This window comes from Cupressus sempervirens, chromosome 1 (genome assembly GCF_028749045.1).
Source record: "Cupressus sempervirens isolate cs-2001-9-10 chromosome 1, ASM2874904v1, whole genome shotgun sequence".
Classification (NCBI taxonomy): domain Eukaryota; kingdom Viridiplantae; phylum Streptophyta; class Pinopsida; order Cupressales; family Cupressaceae; genus Cupressus; species Cupressus sempervirens.
In genome coordinates, this window is record NC_143118.1 from 541,792,672 (window position 1) to 541,802,544 (window position 9,873).

Consider the following 9,873-nt stretch of genomic DNA (forward strand, 5'->3'; position numbering starts at 1 on the left):
AAGATATGCTTCAAATAGAAGAATCTGAGTATGCTGGAGTATTCTAATTATAAAAGGGGTTTACAGAATGAAGAACACATCTAGAAAATGCTTACAATAGACAATAAAGAACCAAAACATATCAGAATCATAGAAGATGCCTAGAATAGAATTCATAGGAAATATCCATGTCTACAATAGATTGAAAAACAATAAATAATGAAAACTTTCAAATAACCAAAAGAGAATATCTAAAATGCTTTTGAACGACTTTCCAAAAGACTTGGCATTACTAAAAAAGAGCTCAGGTTCCTTTCTTTTATATTGGCTTACCAGATCTTTCTCTATAGCTTGTTGAATAGGTTTTGCCAAAAATTCAAGATGAAAACTACATATATGGAATGCTTTCATTTCCTTTATTGGAGGCTAGGAGATTGGGAGATGTAGAATTAGCAACAAGGAAAGGCTTGGCAATTAATAGTGATGACCCATGGTCTCAGCATGTGTTTCAACATGAATGTCATTTTAATAATGTTGTCCATTTTATGGAAGAATGTGCTAATTCATAGAATGATTGCTATTCATTCATGTACACTCATAACTGGTGGCATCTAGCATTATGTTACTTGGAAGGTCATGCCATTTAAGTAAAATACTTGATATATATGACTCTTATATCTGGGTTGCCTTGCAACAAGATAATGTTAACTCTCCTCAGGTTTACTTGAATGCTCTAGGTTTGCTCCTACGCATTCATGTTCATGGAAATTCTACTAATATCCATGATTGGATGAGAGATCTTGTGATTTTCCTTATGGATCAATCTTCATGGCATCAAGAATGGCTCCTAGATCTATTAGCAACATGGGCATTTTCTTATGCCAATGCATTTTCTCAAATAGATCAATTACTAGAGGGAATGAAGTGCAAGGTCAATACAATGCAAGGAAAGACAAAGGAAAGTATGCAAAGAGTATTGCTACTTGTAGAAGCTTTGTATCAATATGGGAAAAGTGACTACACCCGAGCATATGACACACCCGGACCAAATTTCAACATACTTGAGTATAAGGTGATTGGTGCATCTGATGAGCAATTTGATGTGTTTAAGGAAGTGTGGTGTGTCATTTTAATAAACTTGGGTCACATATCAAAAACAATACAAGCTTTGGAACGAAGGGTACAAATAAGGAGTGGAGTCCCCTTTACATGGAATTTATTGGAGAAAGCTCATTCAAAGACAAAAAGAGACTTAGTAATATCATAACAGAAAAAGCCAAATCTCTAGAAACAACAAACTTCTCATGACAGCTTGCTCTAAGTTCAATTTCCAACCAGCTCATGGAATGGTAGCCTAAATATCAAAGAAGAAGAAGAAGAAGAAGAACAATGATTCAAGAGATCACTATAGAGAAAACACCAAATTTCCTTCATGGAGTGACAACATAAGCACAAAAATGTGCCTAGAAAATCGCAAAACAAAAGAATAACTCTACAATGATGTATGAAATTATGAATAATGAAACCTCATTACAAAACATCAAGTATACTCATGGAATTCATCTAAAGCCAGAAATATAGCAGAGAAACATCCAATGTCCCCTTGAAATGAGGAAAATTAGACATATTTTGCTTGAAGAAAATTGACATGATATGACTCCCAATAGTCACGACATCAAATAATAGAAAATAAGTATACCCGACTTGCATAAAGAAATATCAAACTTCTCATGGCAGCTCAAACTAAGCTCCAAAAAAATTGAAAATGAATTACATTACCCTTATCATGGTGGCTCCAGCAACTCAGTAACCTTTTCAAGTTCCAACTTGCATGATGACAATGTAGTAACCTCAAAAAACTCTCATGGTGGCCACAGATGCAATAAACTACCTTCAAATGCTAGTTGAATTCCTTCCCAAAGCTTTCCAAAGCCAATGCAAATGCAAAAATGAGTTTAGGGTTGAGAATAGAAGTATAATGCCCCCATTCATATTTCATAGATTTTAAAGTCTGGTGAATTAAGATGGGTTTTTATTTTCATTTTAACATCAACAATTTTGGCATGCCCGGTGGGACACAAACACAATTTTTTGAACATCTATTGTACTATATAGCAGACAACAAGTTTTCAACCAGTTGAAAGGCTTAGTAAAAATTTTATGAGAAAGACTTAGACAAGGAGTTTTTCTTCTTTCGAGTATTTGCAACCAGAAACTCCCAAAAGGCATGGAAGAGCTCTTGCCAGGACTAAGCCAACAACAAGAAGACAACTCTTAGCTCCTGATGTTCATGTGTACAATACAAGAAATCAATCAAGACAAGGAGAGGTTAGGTGGTCAGCAAGTCCAACATTGAGAGTTGAATCATTTGAACTAGATATCCCTATTGTTTTAGCTATAACAACAACGAGTACAAGTTTTGCTTCAACAAGTATTGGTGCTTTTATTACACAAGTTGTTTCTACCAAGACCTTAGCACACTAGCCATTACCCCCTCCAATGGCAAGAAGACTTGCATTTGTGCTCTTCAATCAAGGAAGTCCCTTCAATTTTGTGCAGCACCATGACATACCTTTGGTTACCTCAAAGAGTTTGTCGAATTTCACTGGAGAAACTCAAACTACAGAATTTGAGCATATTAGGATGTTGCAATATTGTGCAACATTCATCATATCATAGAAGAGGATGTTGCTGTCAAGTTACTCATAGCTTCATTGAAAGGAAAGGCACTTCAATGGTTTAGAAGCTTAGCCGTTGGCTACATTGGTTCATGGAATGTTTTAGGAGATGCACCAACAAGGCATTTCGAAGATAACTCAGATCACTTCTCTTTTGTTGAACAACTCACGACAATAAAGCATGCTCCCCAAGAGAAAATGATGGACTTCAACAATAGATTCCAGAGGACTTGGACTAGAATACCTATCTCAATAAGACCTTCAACAGACCATGCATTTTGATATTTTTTGAGGAGTTTAAATAGTGATATTTCTATGATGATTCAATCAATGGGAGGTGTTTCACTGCCTTAAGCATATGATATTGCTAATAGAGCTGAAAATAGCCTTATCCAAGAAGGAAAATTAGCCCCTAGACCTCCAATGCCTATTTTTCTAGATATTCAGCCAAATATGCCATTAGTAATCCTGCCTTTTAATGCCTTACTTGTTGTTCCGAGTCAAGAAATTGTTGTAGTAGGCCCTTCACAAGAGCTGTAGGAGATTAAAAATAATCAACTCAACATTGAGAACCTAATGCAAACCTTTAGCAATGAGCTGGTAAATCTAAAAAATCAGCAATTTTAGAGTAGACAACCTTACCAATAGAAAAATCAAGTTATGAATTCAGCTTAAAACCAAGGCCAAATGCAAGCAAATAGGCAACCATATCAGGCTAATATAGATGGTTATAGGCCAAATATTAATCAAAGACCTTTTCAGGCTTATAACCCAACATCCTTGAATGCTTCTAACCTAGTGAAGGGTATTGTACCTATGCTAAATAATCTGGTTGCAACTTTAGAGTGGTGTTATCCCTGCAATGAAGCACATAATCATACTACTTGCATGAATGGAATGATAAATCAAGCTTTAATGGTGAAAAATATAGTCATGGATCAATAGATTTCCATTGTTAATGTACATGAACAACAACATAATATACATGCTCCTAAGACTACATTCCTTAATTGGAAGAGAGAGGAATTTTGTGTAGTAAATACTAATTCACCAATATCAGCCAAGACAAGAGAAAAGAAAAGAGCTCTAGAAATGGAGCAAATGGAAAATAAAGGTAAAGGACCTACCACTAATTAATCAATACCTATTACCAAAGATACAACTAGTACTCTCATCCTTGCAATCAAAGATAGCAATCTAAAACAAGCATACCATGTTGTTGTTTGTTCACATCAAAGGCCACATCTTGTTGTTCCATCCAGTATAGTTGACAATATGAAAAGAATGAGTGTGACTATGTCAATGTGAGACACATTGGCTATTCCGAGGCAGACTAACATTCTAAGGCAAGCTCTATTTGATGAGATGACCCTTAAAGAAGCTGTCAAGGAACCATGAAAGGCTATATTGACAAATGCTAATCATAATGATGAAAACCAAGATAGTGGCGTGGAAATTAGTAGTGAATCAAGTAAGGGTGTTAAGCCTCTAGCTTTTTATCTTTCATTAATTATTGGTGATAACTTAGTTCATAACTATATGGTTGGTAGTGTAGCTACAAGCTCTATGATGCCTAAAAAAGTAGCATATTAGTTAGGACTAAAATACCAGCCAGTTGAAAAAGGATTTGTCCAACTTGACAGAACATCTATTTGTACTATAGGTTTTATCAAAGATGCCAGCCTTACCCTCCATGCATGTCCCAATTTTTCTATTTAGCAGGATGTCCATGTGATAGATTTACCACCTTATTTTTCCATTTGTCTATCTAGGGATTTCACCGCTAAGATTGGGAGCTATTTATCATCTGACTGGTCTCACATGCTTTTTAGGACTAGGTATAGTACCAAGGTAACAATTAAGTATGAATTTCTTGCAAAAGATCACATAGAGCCTTATGTTCCTAGTGTTATAAATACAAATTTAGTTTCCCTTGATAAAGAAGACCATGATAGTGATTTTGAAGATAAAAATCATCTGGATGATATTCCAAATATCCGTCTTGATGAATGGGTAGCAAGTCATGCTGCTGAAAATCATCATTCAAAATTTTATCATGTTGGTTTAGGTAACTATGTTATTCATGAGCAAGATGTAGTCATTCCAAACTTAGTCAAGATAGAAAATCTGGTTAAAGAAGAATAGAATTAGCTATGGGAAATGTTTTTTGATGGATCTAAAAGTAAAAATAGTATTGGTGGTGGTGCTATGTTAGTATCACCTCATGGTGATAAATATTTTTCTACTTTTCGATTGTCTTTTGCATGTTCTAATAATGTTGCAAAATATGAAGGTTTGATTCAATGGCTAGAATAGGCAAACAAAAGAGGTATTGAATGTATTAAGGTGTATGGAGATAGTGAATTGATTGTGAACCAAGTCAGAGGTTTAAACACAACAAAAAATGATACTTTAAAGTTGTATAAGAATTGAATATGGGACATTATTAAGGATTTTTTTGCTTTTAATATTGTATCTATTCCAAGAAACCAAAATCAACATGTAGATAGATTAGCAGCTGTGGGTGCTCAGTTTGACATACCTACAGAAATTTGCAAGAATATCTAGCAACATGTCAAAATCATAGTAAGACCTTCTATTCCTAATAATAACACTAACAAACAAGTATTTGATAGTGATGAGAAAATTCTTAGTTTTCTATTGGAGGAGGATGTATTTTCTACTTCAAATCTAGACAAATTGAAACATCATTATGATGGTCAGATAATTTAGCTTAAGTCAAACAATCTTCCCAAAGGCTTGGTCACTTTGGAGTCTATTTTTAGCAAAGATGATGAGTTTAGAAGAAACAAAGCTAGTATACAGGTCAAGGAAGACCATTATGAGGACCTTGAGGTGGCTAATGGTAAGTTCCTTAGGCTTGGTAAGGTCTATAAATAGCAAGAAAAATCTGAATTTATTGAACTATATAAGGAGTTTCCTAATATTTTTGCTTGGGAATATTTAGATTTGAAGGGTTTTGACCCAAATTTAGCCCAACATTCAATTGAATTGCTTCCTAATACCAAACCTGTAAAGCAAAAATAGAGACCTCTTAATCCAAAGCTAGAACCTTTGATGTTTAAAGAATTAACTAAGCTTATAGAGGGGGGTATCATATATGAAATTAAACATAGTAGTTAGGCTTCTAATCTTGTTCCTATAAGGAAGAAGAATGGGGAAATTAGGCTTTGTGTTGATTTTCAAGATCTTAATAGAGCCTCTTTAAAAGATCATTATACGCTTCCTTCTATGGAACAAATTCTACAAGTAGTTGCTAGTTCTAAGAGATTTTAACTTCTAGATGGCTTTTTAGGATATAACTAGGTGTTGGTTAAATATGAGGATCAATATAAGACAACCTTTACTACAAAATGGGGCACAATGGCTTACAAAAGAATGCCATTTGGCCTATCCAATGCTAGTGTCATGTTTCAAAGGGAAATGGATATGTCCTTTAAGGGTTGTTGTATAAGATAGCTCTTGTGTATCTACATGATATTACCATTTTTTCTAAGACTGTTGATCTTCATTTTTCTCATCTAAGATAGGTTTTTCAAAGGTGCAGACAATTTGGGATTTCACTCAATCCCAAGAAGTGTGTTTTTTCAATTCATGAGGGTAAGCTTTAGGGCCATATTGTTTCAAAGGATGGCATCAGGATTGATGCAAAAAGAGTTAAAGCAATTCTAGATTTACCCCTACCCAATCATAAGAAAGGTTTGCAAAGTTTCATTGGAAGAATCAACTTTGTAAGAAGATTCATGCTTGACATTGTTGCTTTACCTAAGCCGCTCACAGTAATGCTTAAAAAGAATGTAGTTTTCTCTTGGACCAAAGAAAGTAAACAAAGTTTTCAGTTGTTAAAAGAAGCCTTATCATCAGCTCTAACCTTAGTTAATCCTGATTTTTCTAAGGACTTCATTTTATATGCATATGGATCTATTGATGTTATTTCAACTGTTTTAGTTCAGAATAATGATGAAGGGTATGAGTAGCTTATTGCTTTTTACAGAAAAGGGCTTGAAAGTTATGAGCAATGTTATAGTTTTGTTGAGAAACATGCATTTGCAGTCATTAAAAGTCTCAAGAAGTTTAGACATTTGTTGTCAAACAACAAGGTACACCTTATGGTCTCTGATCCTAGTGTTAAAGAGTTCTTTCTTAGTAAAGATGTTAATGAAAAATGTGTTGGGTGGATAACTAAAGTGATGGAATATGGTGTTGACATCAAAATTACTAAGCTGTTGAGAGGTAAAGGGTTGTGTGAGCATATGATAGATTACTCATCTAAAATTTTAGCAAAAAAGGGAGCAAATTCAACTTGTTCAAATGATGTTTTAACTATTTTTGATGAAGTTTTACTATTTAATGGTGATGAAAATGTTGCAGAAGTACAATCAACTAGTTGGTTGCATGAAATGGTCCATTTTTTACAAACTAGAGAGTGTCCTCCACTACTTGATAGAGCTAAACAAAGATATTTTAGGTTACAATCAATACCCTATGTCTTAATTAATGATGTTTTGTTTAGAAAAGACATGAATGTTGTTCTACTTAGGTGTACTGATGATAATCAGACCAACAAGTTGTTAGAGCAGTTTCATGAGGCAGGGGGCCATTTTTCACCCAAGATCACAACCTATAAAATCATGCAAGCTGGGTATTTTTGGCCTAATTTGTTCAAAGATGCCCATGCTTGGGCAAGAAAATGTAAGAAATGTGCGTTGTTTGTAGGAAAAGAAAGGTTGGCTGTTATGCCTTTGTAGCCCATTTTGGTTGAACAACCATTAATGAGATGGGGAATTGATTTTTTGGGACCTGTAAATCCTCATTCCAACATTGGTCATAAATGGATCCTAACTGCCATGGATTACTTCCCTCATTGGATAGAGGTTGTTGTGCTAAAGGAAGCAAATAAAAGTTTTGTTGTAAGTTTCAATGAGGAATTGGTCACATGGTTTGTAGTTCCTAAATTGATTATCTCTAATAATGCCTTAGCATCTGTGGCGGCTAGAATAGTTGAATGGGCTTTGAGAAATGGCATGTACTTAAACATTTCATCAAATTATTACCCTCAAGGTAATGGTTTAGCTGAAAGTACTAATAAGAATCTATTACTAATTATCAAAAGAACATTGGAGGAGAATAATCGAGATTGGCATGCAAAGCTGAGATCAACCATATGGTTGGATAGAATTACCCACAAGTAGATTCTTGGTGATTCTCTGTATGTTCTAGTCTATAGAAAACAAGCAAGGTTACCTATTTCCACTAAGTTCCCTTCACTTGAGTTGGATGATCAATTACTATTGTTTGAAAAATATTGTCCTCTAAGCCTAAGATATGCTAAATTGACTGAATTGGAGGAAGAAAGAAGGAAAGCATTGTAAACAATGGAGTACCAGCAGCTACAAGCTAAGTGTACTTTTGACAAAAAGGCAATAGAAAGATCATTTAAGGAGGGTGATCTAGTTTTGAAGTGGGACATTTTGAAGAGCAGGCCAAGGCATCATAACAAGTTTGATCATATGTGGGCTCATCCATTTCTAATTGCTGAATGTAAGGAGCACAATGCATTTCAATTGGCTACAATGGAGAGAGATGTTTTATCAATCCCTATAAATTGGATTCACCTCAAACAATGTTTTAAGGTATGAACTATCAGCCCTATCCTCTATATATTAGATTATTCTTCCTATTTTCAATAAGTGCATCTACATTTTAGTTAAGTTTTCCTAAGTATTGTCCAAGCGCATGTCAGTTTTTATTTTTTTTCCTAGGTTAGTTTCCTATTTTCCTTAGGTTTTAGGTTGGTCAAGTTGTTGGTTTGTGTTGTAAAGCTTCATAATTTGCCCATCCCATTCATGCTTGCATCAATACATGTGTTTAAGTGCCTACACATACCTAGTACACACATGCATACGCATATACATAATGTCACAACTAATCAAGTTCTATTTCCAACCATACATACATGCATATCCACATATCCACTACTCATATGCACTCATTCAAATACGTATATTCATCCACACATAGCTGAGATGATTAAATTATGAAGGTTTTTGTTTTTAAAGCTGCTACCTGAGTTTGACCATGCATATCAGTCAACCCAATAAGAGTCTTAAATCCTATTCAACTCTCATACATGCATTCAAAACTCAACTAGCAACTTTAGAAGTCGCGTCATGTCAGGTCTAGGTGCTAGGATGCATAATTCAGACTCCATGCCCATTAGATAAGGCAATTGGTTAAATGTCTAGTAGGTAGACAATCAGCAAGAGGTCACCAAAAATGTTACTTAATTTTAACTCATGTTAAAATTCAGATTTATATTATGCTGAAAAACACTTTTCATTTTATATTTACAAAGGAATAAAAATGTCCTTGAATTATTCATTTTTTAATATACAACTGATATTTGCAAAAGAGTGAAATGAATTAGAAATGGTGAAAGTGAAACATCTCATACAAGTCATGAGTTTAACTCTAGTACCTTTCATACATATTCAGAATATGAAAAATAAGACATATGAAGGTAGGGTTAGAGGTAACTAGTCATTATCTTTTCAGCTTTTGACCAATTAAGCAATCCTTGATTTTACTCCTCATCCAGCTCCTAATATGTCAAGCTCTAGTTTTCATCTCCCTGCATGAAAGGAAAAAGGTGGGGTTAGATCTCGAAAGATCTAAGCAATGACTGAATACCTATAAACTATTCATCTCATACTTGTACTATATTTCCCTATTTTGGATATATATCAAATGTAGTAAAGTTAAAGACTACAAAATCAAATAGAAAAATATAATGTTAAAGGGACGTATTATTTTTGATAGGAAACCTTTTGTTATAATCAAATGAAGCTTATAGGAATAGGTACTAAAATTATGAATGCAAAATCACAGAAAGTGATTTATGGGTGTCACAAGCCCATGCTCGAACCTCATAAATAATCTTTAAAGTAAGATGTTATAGGAAAGATATGCTTCAAATAGAAGAATCTGAGTATGTTGGAGTATTCTAATTATAAAAGGGGTTCACAAAATGAAGAACACGTTCAGAAAATGCTTACAACATACAAAATAGAACCAAAACGTATCAGAATCATAGAAGATGTCCAAAACAAAATTCACAAGAAATATCCATGTCTACAGCAGATTGAAAAATAGCAAATAATGAAAAATTTCAACTAACCAAAAGAGAATATCTAAA

The 9,873-nt window shown here is 34.2% G+C and overlaps 1 pseudogene; it reads left to right on the forward strand.

Annotated features, from left to right (window-relative positions):
• The first annotated feature begins 235 nt into the window (after positions 1-235).
• LOC149578598 (uncharacterized) lies at positions 236-1,246 on the forward strand (annotated as a pseudogene).
• The last annotated feature ends 8,627 nt before the right edge of the window (positions 1,247-9,873 follow it).